Here is a 19,079-nt window from a genome sequence, read left to right as displayed (position 1 = left end):
CAAATTAAAAATGATGGGAGAAACAGAAATGATGACCTATTTGGATAACCTTGATTTCTGCTCATATTCAGGATTCAATAAATATCGTCCTAGTTCACAGTTACCTAACTGGGGTCCGTGAGCCAAAGCCCGCCCACCAGTGACAACTGTACACCCTAACCTCTGGATCTTTTACCTGCTTCAGTGGTACCCGTGCTCCTTCAACCAGCTTCCGTCCTATCTACTGAATAATGGCTAACGTATCTGATGAATTTATATTACATGAAATTCCAAAAACTTCATAGTTTGATACTCAGCAGTGGCAGTAAGGTCTCCCCTTCTAATTACCACTTCTTGCAACTTGCAAGGAGAGCGGCTCTTCTTTGTTAAGAGCAGCTCTACCTCTGGCTTTGTATATAAGCCTTTGAAATAACTCAATGAAACATTAAAACCTAGGGTACCAGAACATCAAAGAGGAGTTCAGCATATCTGCATACCATCACACAGAATATCTTACAAAGGAAAAAAGTGATCATTTTCCATTTCTAGAAGGGTAATGAGTTTCCTTGTCTAGGCAATTTCTATTCATTCATTCATTCAATCGTATTTGAGTGCTTACTGTGTGCAGAGCACTGTACTAAGCGCTTGGGAAGTACATGTTGGCAACATATAGAGACAGTACCTACCCAACAATGGGCTCACAGTCTAGAAGGGGGAAGTCTATCCCAATCGCTTACAGTTTTGCAAAATGCCACAACAGAGCAGGAGCATTTGGATGGTTACAAGATAGAAAGAAAATGCATTATGGAAGGGAAAACAGGCAACACTGATTAATTTTAAGCTGGAGGCTGACATATTAAAAAAACTTTATACAACTTATATGAAAAACTAAACCGTTAAGAACAGTTTAAATTTTAATCACTGAGTAACAAACAATCCAGAAGCTGTAGCATCTTTTTCAAATTTCATGTCACTGACTTCATCAAAGCTCTGATACTGTAATTTTTTTTTAGTGACTGACAACTTTTATTAAAACAAAGTAGCTTTAGTCTCAGTTGGCTTTTCATTCCTTAGCTTAGCAACACACACTCTTTTTGTCTAAATTAATAAAGGAAAGTTTGCTTTGTCCTAAGGGTTTGTTTCTCTTTGCCCAGGGCTCTCCCTTCACAAGTCTGTCTCTTTACCTACCAAGCCTAAAAACCTGAAATTATACTTTAACACACAGACTGAGCATATTCCTCTAATTTTTACTCAGTCCATCTTGAATTTTTTACTGTGTTCTTGAGGGTTTTTTTTTTTAACTTGAGTTTGCTAATGAGAAACCATAGCAGCATACCAATCACATGTATTGTAAGGAAAATATGTAAACAATGTTTGGGGGAAGGGTGGGAGAGAATGTGGTATGTACATATACACTGCTTACTTATTTCCCACGCCACAGAGGAAAAACTGAGTAATCATTCCAACAGGAAGACGAGAAATTGAGGTTAGGTATTTAAAGAATTTGCTCCAACTCTGGAACAACATGTTGGGGAAGTTAATACTGATACACCCAGTTCTCCCACAATACAACTGTTGCACTCTTCCACTGTCCATGAAGGAAAACTCACCCTGTGGTATTCACCCACTGTGTGTACAAACAAGCAGTTTCTTCATTAATGGAGCACACTAAATCAGATGTGTGCCGTTGGAAGAATGTTCCTTAATTCCTTAATGGCCGAAACCTATATCAAAAATAGAACTGGAGTTGGTTTTAAAACCGTAGCCATTTGTAGCAGTTGGAATGTAAGCTCCTACTGGGAATATGGTTCCTTTCTGTTGCACATTTCCAAGTGCTTCCCAAGTGCAGTGTGTTGTACTTAACAGATGGACACAAAATAGCCCCAACTGTTCCTTCCACATACACCGACTACAATTTGCTCTCTCATTATAACATAGAGATTGCCAACTTCAACAAACAGAATCCTGCACACCAACTGCCAATAGATCAGTTATCCAACTGTCACAGAAACAAGTGCAGAACTGACCCCTCGTTCCACCCACAAGGATGGTCATCGGCCCCTTCTTCTCCATCCACCTTCTTGGATGCCTTAAGCCAAACCACAGAAGCCTGTCGCTTGGGAGTGGAACAGCCCCGGCTCTCCTCACCCCAACACCAGGACTTCCACAGGCTTTTCCTCTGGCTGGGATGGCCAGGAAATTGTAGCAGGAGCATGTATTAAGTGCCCACGTGGTGCAGTGCACTGTAGTAGCCAACTGGGAAGTGTTGAATAAAGAAGCGATATGCTCCCTTGCCATCAAGGAGCTGGACACTCTAACCAGGGGAGTCAAAACATATTTCCAATTAGCGTGCTCAAAATAGATACACTAAGTAGACGTATATTTGTGAAAGCTAAGGGAAGTGTGAATAAGTTTGTAAGTGCCACTGGTGGCTGAAGGGGTGATACGAATCAAGGCTGTGGGAAATTAATCAGGGAAAGCTTGTTGGATGAGTTGGGATTTTTAGGAGGGATCTCAATATGGGGAGAGCTGTGGGGCTGTTGTATATAACAAGGGTAAGATGAAGAGCTAAAGCCCGGACGACAAACAAGGATTTTTTTGTTCTCCCAGATAGTAGCAAAGCATTTGATTTCGGAATTTTAACTTTGGAAAAAATACTGTTGTACTTTTTACTGTTAAAACTCTTCTATTATTCTGGTTTACCGCTTGCATTTCCTCCTGTCATCAGGATGCTTCCGTCTGAATGCCCTGCCAATACCTCAAGCTTAAAATATTCAAAACGGAATTCATAACATTTCTAGAATCTGCCCTTCTCTCTCCATCCAAACTGCTACCATGCCGATTGAAGCACTTATCCTGCCTCGACTGCTGTTACCAGCCTCCTTGCTGGCCTCCCCGCCTTCTGTTTCTCCCCTCTTCAGTCCATATTTTGCTCTTCTGCCTGAATCGTTTTTCTAAAGAAGGCCACTCTGTCCGTATTTCTCTTCTTCTCAACAACCTCTAGTGGTTGCCCGCCCATCTCTGTATCAAACAAAAATCCCTTACCATCAGCTTTAAGTCACTCAAACAGAGCTCCCTCTCCTACCTTACCTCACAGGTCTCCTACTATCATCAATCGTATTTATTGAGCGCTTACTATGTGCAGAGCACTGTATTAAGCGCTTGTACTACATCCCATCCTGCACACTTGGCTACTCTAATGCTAGCTTACTCTCTCTATACCTCGATATGGTCCAGCTCACCACCAACCCCTTGCCCACATCCTCCTCCTGGTTGGAACTTCCTTCCCCTTCCTACCTGACAGACCTCCACTCTCTCCAACCTCAAAGCCTTATTAAAACCCTCTCTCTCCCAAGATGCTACCTTGTCTAAGCCCTCACTTCCCTGTTGAAGCCCCCTCTTCTGGGCCACCTATAATTGTGGTATTTGTCAGTCATTTACTACATGCCAAGCACTGTACTACTACTACTAATAATAATGATAGCATTTATTAAGCACTTCCTATGTGCAAAGCACTGCTCTAAGCGCTGGGGAGGTTACAAGGTGATCAGGTTGTCCCACGGGGGGCTCACAGTCTTCATCCCCATTTTACAGATGAGGTAACTGAGGCCCAGGGAATGATGATGATGATGGCATTTATTAAACGCTTACTACGTGCAAAGAACTGTTCTAAGTGCTGGGGAGGTTACAAGGTGATCAGGCTGTCCCATGGGGGGCTCACAGTCTTAATCCCCATTTTACAGATGAGGGAACTGAGGCACAGAGAAGTGAAGTGACTTGCCCAAAGTCACATAGCTGGCAATTGGCGGAGCTGGGATTTGAACCCATGACCTCTGACTCCAAAGCCCGGGCTCTTTCCACTGAGCCACGCTGCTTCTCTAAGTGCTAGTGTAGATCCAGGATAATCACGTCCCCCGCAAGGGGCTCAAGGAGTAAGTAGGAGGGAGAACAGGTTATGAATCCCCATTTTGCAGAAGAGGAAACTAAGGCACAGAGGAGTTAAATGACTTGTCCAAGGTTACATACACCGCTGGCAACTTGCAGAGGCAGAATTAGAACCCAGGACCTCTGACTCTCAGGCCAGTACTCTTTCCACTTGGGCCAGCTACAGCCTGTACCCTTTAGGCACTTTGATTCATTCATCCATTCATTCAATCATATTTATTGAGCACTTACTGTGTGCAGAGCACTGTACTAAGTGCTTGGGAAGTACAAATCGGCAACATATAGAGACGTCCCTACCCAACAATGGGCTCACAGTCTAGGAGAGGGAGACAGACAACAAAACAGAACAAGTAGACAGGTGTCAATACCATCAGGATAAACAGAATTTTAGTTACATACATAGATATTGATATTTGATATTCACCCCTCCTCCAGCGCTGAGGCACTTATGTACATATCCATGTTTAATTTGTTTTAACGTCTGTCTTCCCCTCTAAGCTGTAAACTCCTCTTGGGCAGAGACCACGTCAAATTAATCATGACCACCCACCCAACTGTACTGTACTCTCCCACTTAGAACAGCGCTCTGCACACAGTAAGCGTTCAGTGCATAGCACTGATGGGCTGAATTAATTGTTGCCCTTATCCTGTCTTTTCATGTCCAGAGACTGAGGTCCTGGGATGGTGGTCAGGACCTGGAAATGGTGACCCAGGCAGCATTAGAAGCCAAATGGAACTTCAAAGTAGCTGAAAGACTGGAAATCCATGTTCTGCATGCAGGAGGCTAAGATGCCAGCCCTCTCCGACCTCCTGGCATTCTCCCTCAAGCAACTGAGAGTACAAGACAAGAGTTGGTAGACATGTTCCCTGCCTATACTACCCAATCCCGCCTTGATTACCATATGAACCTCCTCCTCCCTGCCTCCTGTCTCTCCCAACTCCAGTCCATATTTCACTCGGCTGCCCGGATCATTTTTCTATAAAAACGTTCAGGCCATGTTTCCCCACTCCTCAAGAACCCCCAGTGGTCGCCCACCCACTTCCGCAATATACAGAAACTCCTCACTATTGGCTGTTATACTAGGTTTTGTTACTTCTGACGCTGAAGTTCTTCTATAGTAGCAGTTTCAATAATAGTTGTGATTATGATTAGAGTTTTGAGCATTTACTATGTGCTGAGCATTGTGTTAGAGAAGCAGTGTGGCTCAATGGAAAGAGCACGGGCTTTGGAGTCAGAGTTCATGGGTTCAAATCCCGGCTCTGCCACTTCTTAGCTGTGTGACTTTGGGCAAGTCACTTGACTTCTCTGGGACTCAGTTACCTCATCTGTAAAATGGGGATTAGGACTGTGAGCCCCCTTGGGACAACCTGATCACCATGTAACTTCCCCAGCACTTAGAACAGTGCTTTGCACATAGTAAGCGCTTAATAAATGCCATTATTATTATTTAAACTCCTTGCCCCCTCCTACCTCACCTCGCTACTCTCCTCCTACAACCCAGCCCACAGACTCTGTTCCTCTGTTAATCTACTCACTGTACCTCAAAGTCATTTATTTCACTGCTGACCTCTTGCCCACATCCTGCTTCTGGCCTGGAACACCCTTCCTTTTCATATCTGACGGACAATTACTCTCCCACTCACCACTTCGAAGCCTTACTGCAGGGACTTCTCCTCCAAGAGACCTTCCCTGACAGACTTCTTTTCCTTTTCTTCCACTCCCTTCTGCTCCCTTTACTCATTCATACATTCATTCGTACTTATTTAGCGCTGTGTGCAGAGCACTCTACCAAGCGCTTGGGAGAGTACAGTACAATAATAATCATACACATTCCCGGTCCACAGGCTTACAGTCTAGGGGGGAGACAGACATTAATATAAAAATAAATTATTCATCCCCCCTCCCAGCCTCACAGCACTTACGTACATATCCATAATTTATTTGTATTAATGTCCGTCTCCCCCACTAGACTAAGCTTGTTGTGGGCAAGGGATGTGTCTGTTATATTGTTTTATTGGACTCTCCCCTGTGCTTACTACAGTGCCTGGCACACAGTAAGCATTTAACAAATACCATAATTATTACTACTATATTTTTGACTACTGATCAATTGATTGACAATTGCCCCAAGGGTCTGGGAAGTATAGGGAGTGCCAATCCATGGAGGTACTGTGAAAGAAGAATCCTCCCACACGGCTCCAAAATGAGCAAACCAATCTGGAGATGGACGGAAGGAGGGAGAGGGAGGACAGGAGAGGGAGAAGGGTACAGCTTCCCGCAATATCCAGACCTCCCCCAGAACTGATGATGAAGGTGCCCAGTTGAACGGCAATGATCTACAACAAGCTATGATAAAAGGTTTATATACAGCCAGCAGACATGCATGCAAGAGGAAGCAACACGGGGGTTAAATTACTGGTGCAAAAATGCTTAGGTAGGACTCCGTCTGGGCAATGACAACTGAGGAGATCACCGGCTATAATTCTGTCCTCAAGCCACTGTAATTAAATGCAATTATAGCTTGCTGAAGATTATGTACATTCATTGACAACTTTTCAATCCTCAGAGTGGGTCTCTGGGGGCTGGATTCTCAGGCAGCTGCTGTGGGGAGAAACTGAGGGGGGAGCAGGCTGCCCTGACGGACAACAGGGGTACATGGGTGGACTTGGGGAAGATGGCTTTGGTCCTTCAACTAAGAGAAACTAACTTTTGGAAGATGCCCAGTTAAGACCCCAAAGCTGTACCCAAACTCCCAGCAAAGTCCTTTAACACCTGGGAACGGCCTCTGTAGGGCAGCTCAGAGTGCCAGAAGAAGCGCTACAGAAAAGGTGATGGGAATTATCATTCCTGAAGGATGCTGTGAAAAGGCTGGGACCCATTCTCTCAAAGGTGGCCCTAGAGGATGACTCCGGGTGGTCTGCATTGAATCAACATTCAGGGCATGAAAGATGGGTGTTTGTGGTCAATAAAAAGAAAGATGGAGAGGCATCTTAGAGCACGGGCTCGGGAGTCAGAGGCCCTAGATTCTAATCCCACTTCCTCTGCTACTCTGTTGTGTGAATTTGGCAAATTTGGCAAGTCACAACTTCTCAGTGCCTCAGTTTCCTCATCTGCAAAAATGAGGTTTAAATTTCACTCTGCGCTACTTACACTGTGAGCCCCATATGAGACAGGGGTTCTGTTCAACTTGATTTTCTTCTATCTACCCCAGCACTTAACAAGTACCATAAAAATAAAGATTTCCTAGAAAGCGGAGAGAAAATATAGGAGGTGGGTCAGAATCCAGTCCACAGGAGAAAGGCCCACTACAATTTTAGCCTGTAGTATTTATGGAGCACCTATTTATTGTGTGAAGAACACTGTACTAAGTGCTTGGAAGACTACAAAAGAATGAGTAGATGGGATCTCTGCCTTCAAGGAGTTCACAACGTTGCAGGGGAAGCAGGAACTACAATAAATTAATAAATAAATTTCAGGTCGGTGGAAGTAAGAGTGGAAACTGAGCTGAGTGAGGGCTACAACTTGGGGCACTTTATTCAAACTTTATTCAGCCCACTGTTAAGCCCCACAGCACTTATGTACATATCTGAAATGTATTTTAACGTTGGTTTCCCTTTCCAGACTGCAAGCTCCTTGTGGACCGAAAATGTGTCCACTAACTGTTATATCATTCTCTCCCAAGCACTTAGTACAGTGTTCTGCACCCTGTAAGTGCTCAATCAATACAACTGATTGATGGAATGATAGCAATTGTAAGACCATCTTCAATGGGTGAAGAAACAAGGTACTAATGACAGGTGCTTGCAGGACAGAAGACACACCATGCATAAAAGAAGGGGAGAGGGAGAGAGAGAGAGAGAGAGAGAGAGAGATTATTAAACATTTATTGTGTGTAGAATACACTACTAAGTGCCTGGAAGAGTACACTATAATAATAAACTGACACATTCCCCCAGTCCAGGTGTCTGGGGGTACTCAGTTGGTAAGCCTACATCTTCCTAATCATTAGGCCTTTTAAGTGGCAAATAAACCTTATTGAACACCGTCTGTGACCACTGCTTGCCAAATTCCCATTTCGGAAATTGTCATGGGTCCGGGAATCCTTCGAAGGGGAATAATATGATAACATGATAATAATAATTATGGTGTTTGTTAAGTGCTTAATAAACTGTTTGCTTATTTGTTAAGTGCTTACTAGAAGCAGTGTGGCTTAGTGGAAAGAGCACGGGCTTGGGCGTCAGAGGTTGTGGGTTCTAATCCCGACTCCACCACTTGTCAGCTGTGTGACTTTGCGCAGTCACTTAACTTCTCTGTGCCTCAGTTATCTCATCTGTAAAATGGGGATCCAGACTGTGAGCCCTTCGTGGGACAACCTGATTACCTTGTATCTACCCCAGTGCTTAGAACAGTGCTTGGCACATAGTAAGTGCTTAACAAATACCATCTTAAATGCCAACCGCTGAACTAAGAGCTGGGGTAGATACACGATAATCAGTAGGAGGGAGGACAGGAATTGAATCCCCACGCTGCAGATGAGGGAACTGAGGCACAGCAAAGTTAAAGGACTTGCCCAAGGTCACACAGCAGGTGCATGGTGGAGCCAGCATTAGAACCCAGATGTGATCTAAGCGTGAACCCCTGAGAGACAGAAAAACCAATCTGATGGGTGGCAATAAGGAATGAGGTGGTTCTTTTAGAAATGAAGCTTTAGGAAGGTCATGATGGCAAAGAGAACTGAAAACAGAATCAACCACTGCAAAAACAAATACAACTGCATCACAAAGGCTTTTCTTGCCATTTGGCATATGGAATGGACTGTCAAATGGAGCAATCTCTTCAACCCCATATGGATCAATTCTCCATAAAAATAATAATCTTTGAATCCAAAGGATAACTATAAATGCACTCTATGGAAAGAAACCACAGAGTTTTAAGATTTGGTTGGATCTCTGCCAGCTTTCAGGGTCCAGGAGGACACCCAGAGACAGCCTTTGGGCCACCCTGGCTACTTTGGGCCATTCTTATTAATGATAATGCGCCAAGCACGGTACTAAGCGCTGGGTAGGTACAAGAGCAGCGGGTTTCACATGGGGCTCACGGTCTAAGCAGGAGGGAGAATAGGTATGGGATCCCCATTTTGCAATGAGGGAACCGAAACACAGAGAAGTTGAGTGACTTGCCCAACGTCACACAGCGTACAAGTGGCAGAGCCTGGTTTAAAATCCAGGTCCTCTGTTTAGTGGACAGAGCATGGGCCTGGGAGCCATAAGGATTCATTCTAGACTGTGTGCTCGCTGTGGGTAGGGAATGTCACTGTTTTTTTGTTGCATTGTACTTTCCCATGTGCCTTGTACAGTGCTCTTCACACAGTAAGCGCTCAATAAATACGACTGAATTAATTAATTAAAATGATAGTCATCCAAGCCTAAAACCCTTCTCAGACCAAAACAGATCACTATAACGTAAGTTATTACTAGTACAACAACTTAGGTTCTCCAGTCAAAGCAAAACATATACACAACACACAGTCGGTAAAAGGATCTTCAGTGACAACAAATATTTCGCAAATGACCCTGCTATGTTTCTTCTAACTTACAGTCTTTCTTTCTATAAAATTATGATACCATTATCTACTATTCATGCAATCTACAGTACAGAGAAGCTTAATTTCCAATTCAGTATATTACTTTAGTTGGTAAAGCAGCTTTTAAAGTTCTAAGGTTCAACCTATACTCAGTAAGCTCTCAAATAAAAAGAATTTATTGAGCATTACTGTTTTCAGAGCATGTTCTAAGCACTCGGGAAAGCACAATACAGTTGATAATAATCATGGCATCTGTTAGGTGCTTATTATGTATCAAGCACTATTCTAAGCGTTGGGGTAGATTCAAAGTTTATCAGGCTGGACACAGTCCCTGTCCAAATGATGCTCACAATAATTAGGAGGGGGAACAGGTATTTAATCTCCAATTTTTACAGATGAGGAACCGAGGTCTGGAGAGGTTAAGTGAATTGCCCAAGGTCACACAAGAAGCAAATGGCAGAGTCGGCATTAGAACCTAGGTCCTTTAACTTCCTGGTCTGTGCTCTCTCCATTAGGCCATCCTGATCATCATCATCATAATTAATAATAATTCTGGTATTTGTTAAGTGCTTACTATGAGCAAGGCACTGTACTAAGCATTGGGATGGATACAAGCAAACTGGGTTGGACACAACTGCCCCACATGGGGTCCACCGTCTCAAACCCCATTGTACAGAGGCCCAGAGAAGTGAAATGACTTGCCCAAGGTCACACAGCAGACAAGTGGCCGAGCTGGGATCAGAACCCACGACCCTCTGAATCCCAGGCCCATGCTCTAGCCACTACATCATGCTGCTTCTCACAACATTTTGACAGAGACAAAAAAAAACTTGCACTTCAGTACTGAACCTAATCTGAGCTCAGTCAATATTTTATTTTAAAAGTCTCCAATAAATCAGACGTCAAAATCCGCGACCTTAGAGTCCATAAAATTTCACTTCAAGATACTGGAATTAAAGAAGCTCCCCAAGCGGCTAAACAAAATATAGAAAACGACTGTGATTATTGAGGTTTAGATTCTGCTGAATAGCTTCCAGCTTAAAACATGTAATTATATAAAAGTTCAACTTCTTCATCTTTAAGAAGCAGCCTAAGAAATACTCACGGTAAGTAACACCTTATGCTGGGCAAATACGAAAACATCCTGATTTCATTAATTTCCTTGGGCAAAACTAGACATTTTTCTAGTTTTTTCATTCTTCACAGAGAAGTAGCATGGCCGACTGGAAAGAGTACAGTCCTGAGTCCGAGTTCTAACCCCGGCTCTGTCACTTGACTGCTGTGTCCTTGGGCAGATCACTTCACTTCTCTGTGCCTCAGTTTCCTCATTTGCAAACTGGGGATTAAATACCTGCTCTCCCTCCCACTTGGGCTACGCTGGGGAGGGACTGTGTCTGATTTGATTATCTTGTATCTACCCCAGTGTTTAGCACATAGTATGTGCCCAGCAAATACCACTATTATTAATATACTTGAGAAAAACTAAGGTAACACTTGTGACCTTAAAGCATTACGGTACTTGAAATCAAACTGATCACAGGCAACTTTTCTATGATGAAAACATTTCGGTATAAATATTTTTGAAAAATTTGAGCTCAATACTTGATTACAACTGCTTAGGGTAGCTAATTTTGCAATCTACAAACCATGCAGGCTCACAAATTAAAACTCTGATGCAAGCCACACTGGTGTAACCTTCTAGACCGTAAGTTCATTGTAGGCAGGGAACTGTCTACCAATTGTGTTATATCCCCCAAGGCTCAGTACAGTACCCAATATGTGCTAAATAAATACAACTGACTGATTGATGCCTACAATGACATATAATAACCAATCTCATTTTGCAGTCATGCACCTCTGCAGATCTATCAGTGACAGATACAGTAGAAAAAGCACAATACTACAAAGTAACCGCATCTTTAACAGTGAGGTGGTTACGATAATGAAAAAAGCCCGCAAAAATAAAGTTGCTATAGTGTAGTCTACAAGAAGAGGAGTGTCTCACCTTTTGACTATTCCTAAGTCTAATATTTTACGTGAGAAAAAGGTTTTGACTATTTTGAGCTGAAAGTTCTTCAAGTTAACAGATTGTACAGAAGCCAGGTCAAAAGAGAACATAAACGACACAGGAAATCCAAACATCAGCAACTGAGCAGTTCAATGATAGGAACCGATTGGCCAAGCTGCCACAGTTTAACTTCCGAACAAAAAAATTATGGCACTTTTCGACTTTAGTTTTATGCGTGACTACAAAAACCCTTTGTGAAAATTCACTGGAAAAATAATATTTTAATCGCTGCAACGCACGACATTACCAGAGTCCTTCAAATGACAGAGATGGATGCTGCCCACACGATAATGGATTGGGGAAAACGTATACGTAGAGGCAACAGTCACAGAACGAAACTTTTTGATAGCGAAGTACCCTTTAATGAAAGAAATGACTTCAAAATTGTAGGCCGTAGTGTATACTAACGCACCACCTGGGAAGCGAATGGTCACAGGTCTCCTCTTAAAGTTGAGGTCACCAAACTGAAGAGAGGCTGAAGCTATTTTTCGGGATTCTGATCACGCGATCTCTGTGGCTTTCCTGACCCTCCTGGACGAAAAGGAGGTGCACGATGAAACCGAATGGCATGGCCATTCAAGTTGGAAAGGGGCACAGGAAAACTGCCTGATCTGGTGCCCGCTGGCACCCGGATAAGCAACAGTTCCATGGTGGCCAGACCATCAAAAACCGCCCTCTGTCAACTGGGCCTCATTCATCATTCTTTCAATCGTATTTTTTGAGTGCTTACTGTGTGCAGGACACTGTACTAAGTGCTCTGGAAGTACAAGTTGGAAACATAGAGAGAAGGTCCCTACCCAACAACGGGCTCACAGTCTAGAAGGGGGAGACAGACAACAAAACAAAACATGTAGGCAGGTGTCAAAATCGTCAGTCCAAATAGAATTAAAGCCACTCCTGCCCACCTGGATGTCTCCTGCGTGTCTGGCTGCGTTTGAAGAGGTGTGCGGAAGCCTGGGACCTTGGGCACCGCTCCCCCCGCCCCCCCCCCGCCGAGTCCCTGGGGTGGCTGCTGGATGAGGGGCAGGGGCTGCACCTTTCACTCCATGCGGTGGTGTGGGATGCGGGGGGGGATTCAGGGCCAGGGGGTAGGCTTCCATGGCCGTCCCGCACAGAATGAGGGGCGGGTTTTGGCCCCTGTCCCCGCCACAGGGTCCCAAGGCCCATGTCCACCTTCTGGCCCCGATGCCCCGAACACTCCAAGCACTCCGGCTCCATCCCGAAACGCGCTAACTCACCGACAAACACCACTGGTTTGGGAGGCCCCAGGTGGCCGTCGCCCTGTCTGTCTCTCTCTCTCTCCCTCTGTCTCCCCCGTTTCCCTCTGTCTTCTTCTCTGTCTCTGTCTCCCTGTTCCTTCTTCCCTGTCTCCCTCTGACTCCCTCTGTCTCTCTGTTTCTTCCTCTCTGGCACTCCCTGTATCTGTTTCTTCTTCTCTGCCTCCCTCTGTCTCTCTCTTTCTTCTTCTCTGACTTTCTTTTTTCTACCCCGTCTCCCTCGGTCTCTCCTTCTCTGACTCCCTCTCTCTCTCTGTTTCTTCTTTTCTGGCACTCCCTGTATCTGTTTCTTCTTCTCTGTCCCCCTCTGCCTCTCTCTATCTTCTTCTCTGTCTCTCTTCTATCCTGTCTCCATCTGTTTCTTCTGTCTCTTCTTCTCTAACTCTCGATCTCTCTTTCGCCTAGCCTGTCTCCCTCTGTCTCTGTTCCTTCTTCTCTGGCACTCCGTCTCTGTCTTCCTCTATCTCTCTTTCTTCTACCCCGTCTCCCTCAGTCTCTCCTCTCTGACTCCCTCTGTCTCTCTGTTTCTTCTCTGGCACTCCCTGTATCTGTTTCTTTTTCTCTGTCCCCTCTGCCTCTTTCTTCTTCTCTGTCTCTCTTCTATCCTGTCTCCATCTGTTTCTTCTGTCTCTTTCTTCTTCTCTGACTGTCTCTCTTCTATCATGTCTCCATCTGTTTCTCTGTTTCTTCTGTCTCTTTCTTCTTCTCTGACTCTCGGTCTCTCTTTCGTCTAGCCTGTCTCCCTCTGTCTTTCTGTTCCTTCTTCTCTGGCACTCCCTGTCTGTTTCCCTCTGTCTTTTTTCTTCTCTGACTCTCTCCTACCCTGTCTCCCTCGGTCTCTCCTTCTCTGACTCCCTCTGTCTCTCTGCTCCTCCTTCTCTGGCACTCCCTGTTTCTTCTTCTCTGTCCCCCCGGCTCTCTCTTTCTTCTTATTCATTCATTCAATCATATTTATTGAGCACTTACTGTGTGCAGAGCACTGTACTAAGCGCTTGGGAAGTACAAGTTGGCAACATATAGACACAGTCCCTACCCTACAGTGGGCTCACAGTCTAGAAGGGGGAGACAGACAACAAAACAAAACATATTAACAAAATGAAATGACTGGTAGAATCTGGGCCAAAAATAATAATAATGGCATTTATTAAGCACTTACTATGTGCAAAGCACTGTTCCAAGCACTGGGGAGGCCACAAGGTGATCAGGCTGTCCCACAGGGGGCTCACAATCTTAATCCCTCTTCTATCCTGTCTCCATCTGTTTCTTCAGTCTCTTTCTTCTTCTCTGACGGTCTCTTTCGTCTAACCTGTCTCCCTCTGTCTCTCTATTCCTTCTTCTCTGGCACTCCCTGTCTCTGTTTCTCTCTGTCTCTTTTTCTCCTACCCCGTCTCCCTCGGTCTCTCCTTCTCTGACTCCCTCTGTCTCTCTGTTTCTTCTTCTCTGGCACTCCCTGTACCTGTTTCTTCTTCTCTGTCCCCCTCTGCCTCTCTCTTTCTTCTTCTCTGTCTCTGTTTCTTCTGTCTCTCGGTCTCTCTTTCGTCTATCCTGTCTCCCTCTGTCTCTCTGTCCCTTCTTCTCTGGCACTCCCTGTCTCTGTCTCCCTCTGTCTTTCTTCTTCTCTGCCTCTCTGTCTTCTACCCTGCCTCTCTCAATCGTATTTATTGAGCGCTTACTGTGTGCAGAGCACTGTACTAAGCGCTTGGGAAGTACAAGTTGGCAACATAAATGCACATCATTAACAAAATAAATAGAATAATAAATATGGACAACTAAAATAGAGTAATAAATCTGTACAAGTAATAAATCTGTACAAAGTAATAAATCTGTACAATCTGATTTGTACTTCCCAAGCGCTTAGTACAGTGCTCTGCACACTGTGAGTGCTCAATAAATAAAATTGAATGAATTCTTCCCCAACTCTGTGTCTCTCTCTGTCCGTCTCTCCCATTCATTCAATCGTACTGATTAAGCGATTACTGTGTGCAGAGCACTGTACTAAGCGCTTGGGAAGTACAAGTCGGCAACATCTAGAAACGGTCCCTACCCAACAGCAGGCTCACAGTCTAGAAGGGAGAGACAGACAACAAAACGCATTCACAAAATGAAATAAATAGAATTCATTCATTCAGCCGTATTTACTGAGCGCTTACTGTGTGCAGAGCAGTGTACTAAGCGCTTGGGAAGTACAAGTTGGGAACATCTAGAGACAGTCCCTACCCAACAGCGGGCTCACAGTCTAGAAGGGGGAGACGGACAACAGAACGTATAAACCAAATAAAATGGAATAAATATATACAAGTAAAATAGAGTAATACATACGTACAAACATTCATTCATTCAATCGCATTTATTGAGCGCTTACTGTGTGCAGAGCACTGTACTAAGCGCTTGGGAAGTCCAAGTCGGCAACATCTAGAGACGGCCCCTACCCAACAGCGGGCTCACAGTCTAGACGGGGGAGACAGACAACAGAACATATAAACCGAATAAAATGGAATAACTATGTACAAGTAAAATAAATAAATAAATACAGTAATAAATATGGACAAGCATTCATTCATTCATTCGTATTTATTGAGCGCTTACTGTGTGCAGAGCCCTGGACTATGAGCCCTTTTAGACTGTGAGCCCACTGTTGGGTAGGGACTGTCTCTATATGTTGCCAACTTGTACTTCCCAAGCGCTCAGTACAGTGCTCTGCACACAGTAAGCGCTCAATATGATTGATTGATTGATTGACTAAGCGCTTCGGAAGTCCAAGTCGGCAGCATCTAGAGACGGTCCCTACCCAACAGCGGGCTCCCAGTCTAGAAGGGGGAGACAGACAAACAGAACATATAAACCAAATAAAATGGAATAAATATGTCCAAGTAAAATAGAGTACTAAATATGTACAAGCATTCACTCATTCATTCGTATTTATTGAGCGCTTACTGTGTGCAGAGCACTGTACTAAGCGCTTGGGAAGTACAAGTTGGCAACACATAGAGATGGTCCCTACCCAACAGCGGGTTCCCAGTCTAGAAGGGGGAGACAGACAACAGAACACATAAACCAAATAAAATGGAATAAATATGTCCAAGTAAAATAAATAAATAAATAGGGTAATAAATATGTACAAACAGTCATTCAATCGTATTTATTGAGCGCTTACTGTGTGCGGAGCACTGGACTAAGCGCTTGGGGAGGACAAGTCACCAACATCTAGAGACGGTCCCTACCCAACAGCAGGCTCACAGTCTAGAAGGGGGAGACAGACAACAGAACATATAAACCAAATAAAACGGAATAACTATGTACAAGTAAAATAAATAAATAAAGTAATAAATATGTACAAGCATTCATTCATTCGTATTTATTGAGCGCTTACTGTGTGCGGAGCACTGGACTAAGCGCTTGGGAAGGACAAGTTGGCAACATCTAGAGACAGTCCCCACCCAACAGCAGGCTCCCAGTCTAGAAGGGGGAGACAGAGAACAGAACATATAAACCAAATAAAATGGAATAAATATGTCCAAGTAAAATAGAGTAATATATATGTACAAACATTCATTCAGTCATTCGTATTTATTGAGCGCTTACTGCGTGCAGAGCACTGGACTAAGCACTTGGGAAGTACAAGCCGGCAACATCTAGGGACGGCCCCTACCCAACAGCGGGCTCACAGTCTAAATGGGGGAGACAGACAACAGAACATATAAACCAAATAAAATGGAATAACTATGTCCAAGTAAAATAGAGTAATAAATATGTACAAGCATTCATTCATTCATATTTATTGAGCGCTTACTGTGTGCAGAGCACTGGACTATGAGCCCACTGTTGGGTAGGGACTGTCTCTTGTACTTCCCAAGAGCTTAGTACAGTGATCTGCACACAGTAAGCGCTCAATAAATACGACTGATTGATTGATCTAGAGACGGTCCCTACCCAACAGCGGGCTCCCAGTCTAGAAGGGGGAGACAGACAACGGAACATATAAAACAAATAAAATGGAATAACTATGTCCAAGTAAAATAAGTAAATAAATAGAGTAATAAATATGTACAAGCATTCATTCATTCATATTTATTGAGCGCTTACTGTGTGCAGAGCCCTGGACCATGGGCCCTTTTAGACTGTGAGCCCACTGTTGGGTAGGGACTGTCTCTCTATGTTGCCAACTTGTACTTCCCAAGCGCTTAGTACAGTGCTCCGCACACAGTAAGCGCTCAATAAATACGACTGATTGATTGATTGATGGACTAAGCGCTTGGGAAGTCCAAGTCGGCAACATCTAGAGCCGGTCCCTACCCAACAGCGGGCTCCCAGTCTAGAAGGGGGAGACGGACAACAGAACATATAAACCGAATAAAATGGAATAACTATGTCCAAGTAAAATAAATAAATAAATAGAGTAATAAATATGTACAAACATTCATTCAATCGTATTTATTGAGCGCTTACTGTGTGCAGTTAACTGGACTAAGCGCTTGGGAAGTATAAGCCGGCAACATCTAGAGGCGGCCCTACCCAACAGCGGGCTCAAAGTCTAGAAGGGGGAGACAGACAACAAAACATATAAACCAAATGAAATGGAATAAATACGTCCAAGTAAGATAAATAAATAGAGTAATAAATATGTACAAACATTCATTCATTCATTCGTATTTATTGAGCGCTTACTGTGTGCAGAGCCCTGGACTATGAGCCCTTTTAGACTGTGAGCCCACTGTTGGGTAGGGACTGTCTCTTGTACCTCCCAAGCGCTTAGTCCAGTGCTCCGCACCCAGTAAGCGCTCAATAAATACGATTGATTGATTGATTGACTAAGCGCTTGGGAAGTCCAAGTCGGCAACATCTAGAGACGGTCCCTACCCGACGGCGGGCTCCCAGTCTAGAAGGGGGAGACAGACAACAAAACATATAAACCAAATTAATTGGAATAAATATGTGCAAGTAAAATAAATAAATAAATAGAGTAAAAATATGTCCAAGTAAAATAAGTAAATACATTGAGTAACAAATAGGTACAAACATTCATTCATTCATTCGCATTTATTGAGCGCTTACTGTGTGCAGAGCCCTGGACTATGGGCCCTTTTAGACTGCGAGCCCACTGTTGGGTAGGGACTGTCTCTCTATGTTGCCAACTTGGACTTCCCAAGCGCTTAATCAATCAATCAATCAATCAATCAATCGTATTTATTGAGCGCTTACTATGTGCAGAGCACTGTACTAAGCGCTTGGGAAGTACAAATTGGCATCACATAGAGACAGTCCCTACCCAACAGTGGGCTCACAGTCTAAAAGGGGGAGACAGAGAACAGAACCAAGCATACCAACAAAATAAGTAGGATAGAAATGTACAAGTAAAATAAATAAATAAATAAATAAAAAGAGTAATAAATATGTACAACCATAGTGCTCCGCGCACAGTACGCGCTCAATAAATACGATTGATTGATTGGTTGATTAAGCGCTTGGGAAGTCCAAGTCGACAACACGTAGAGCCGGTCCCTGCCCAACAGCGGGCTCCCAGTCTAGAAGGGGGAGACGGACAACAGAACATATTAACAAAATAAAATAATAAGGAGGATAAATATGTCGAAGTGCGGTGGGTGGGGTGACAGACAACAGAAGATATAAACCGAATAAAATAAGGAGGATAAACATGTAGAAGTACGGTGGGTGGGGAGGAGCGGGGCGAGCGGCCCAGCCGTCGGTGCTGCCCTCAGCTCGGTGCCCCGGACGGACACTCACCCTGCAAGCTCCTCTCATCGCCGCCGCTGCTGTCCTCGGCGGCGCCGTCCCCGCCGGCGCCGGTCCCCCCGGCCGCCATCTTCCTCCTCCTCCCGACCGTGGTGACGGTGACGGTGGTCCTCCCGCCGGCCCGCTCCTGTCACAGAAGCTGAGGCACGACGGCCGCGCCGGGCCGGGCTCCCTCAGCCCCCACGGCCGGCGCCGCCGCCATCTTGGCTCCGCGGAGGGGCTCGGCCCAGCCCTCAGGCGCCTGCGCGGCGCTGCGGGGACCAGCCCCGCCCGCCCGGCTCGCGTCACGTGACCCGGCGGCACCGCCCTTCGCTGAGGCGATTCATTCATTCATTCAATCGTATTGATTGAGCGCTTACTGTGTGCGGGGCGCTGTACTAAGCGCCTGGGAAGAACAAGTTGGCGACATATAGAGACGGCCCCTACCCAACAGTGGGCTCACAGTCTAGAAGGGGGACAGACAATCAATCAATC

The 19,079-nt window shown here is 44.6% G+C and overlaps 1 protein-coding gene across 2 annotated transcripts in view; it reads right to left on the bottom strand.

The window, feature by feature from the left end:
• The window catches only part of BTBD7 (BTB domain containing 7), a 57,653-nt gene extending 38,878 nt beyond the window's left edge, over window positions 1-18,775 (bottom strand). For both annotated transcript variants that reach the window (XM_038764220.1, XM_038764304.1), the window contains exon 1: window positions 18,597-18,775. The gene's annotated coding sequence lies outside the window, so the exon portion shown is untranslated. The remainder of the gene's footprint in view (window positions 1-18,596) is intronic.
• Between the last annotated feature and the right edge of the window lie 304 nt (window positions 18,776-19,079).

Source organism: Tachyglossus aculeatus, chromosome 1 (genome assembly GCF_015852505.1).
Source record: "Tachyglossus aculeatus isolate mTacAcu1 chromosome 1, mTacAcu1.pri, whole genome shotgun sequence".
Lineage (NCBI taxonomy): Eukaryota > Metazoa > Chordata > Mammalia > Monotremata > Tachyglossidae > Tachyglossus > Tachyglossus aculeatus.
Note: the sequence above shows the minus strand (reverse complement) of the source record. Positions and strands in the feature narration are given on the sequence as shown.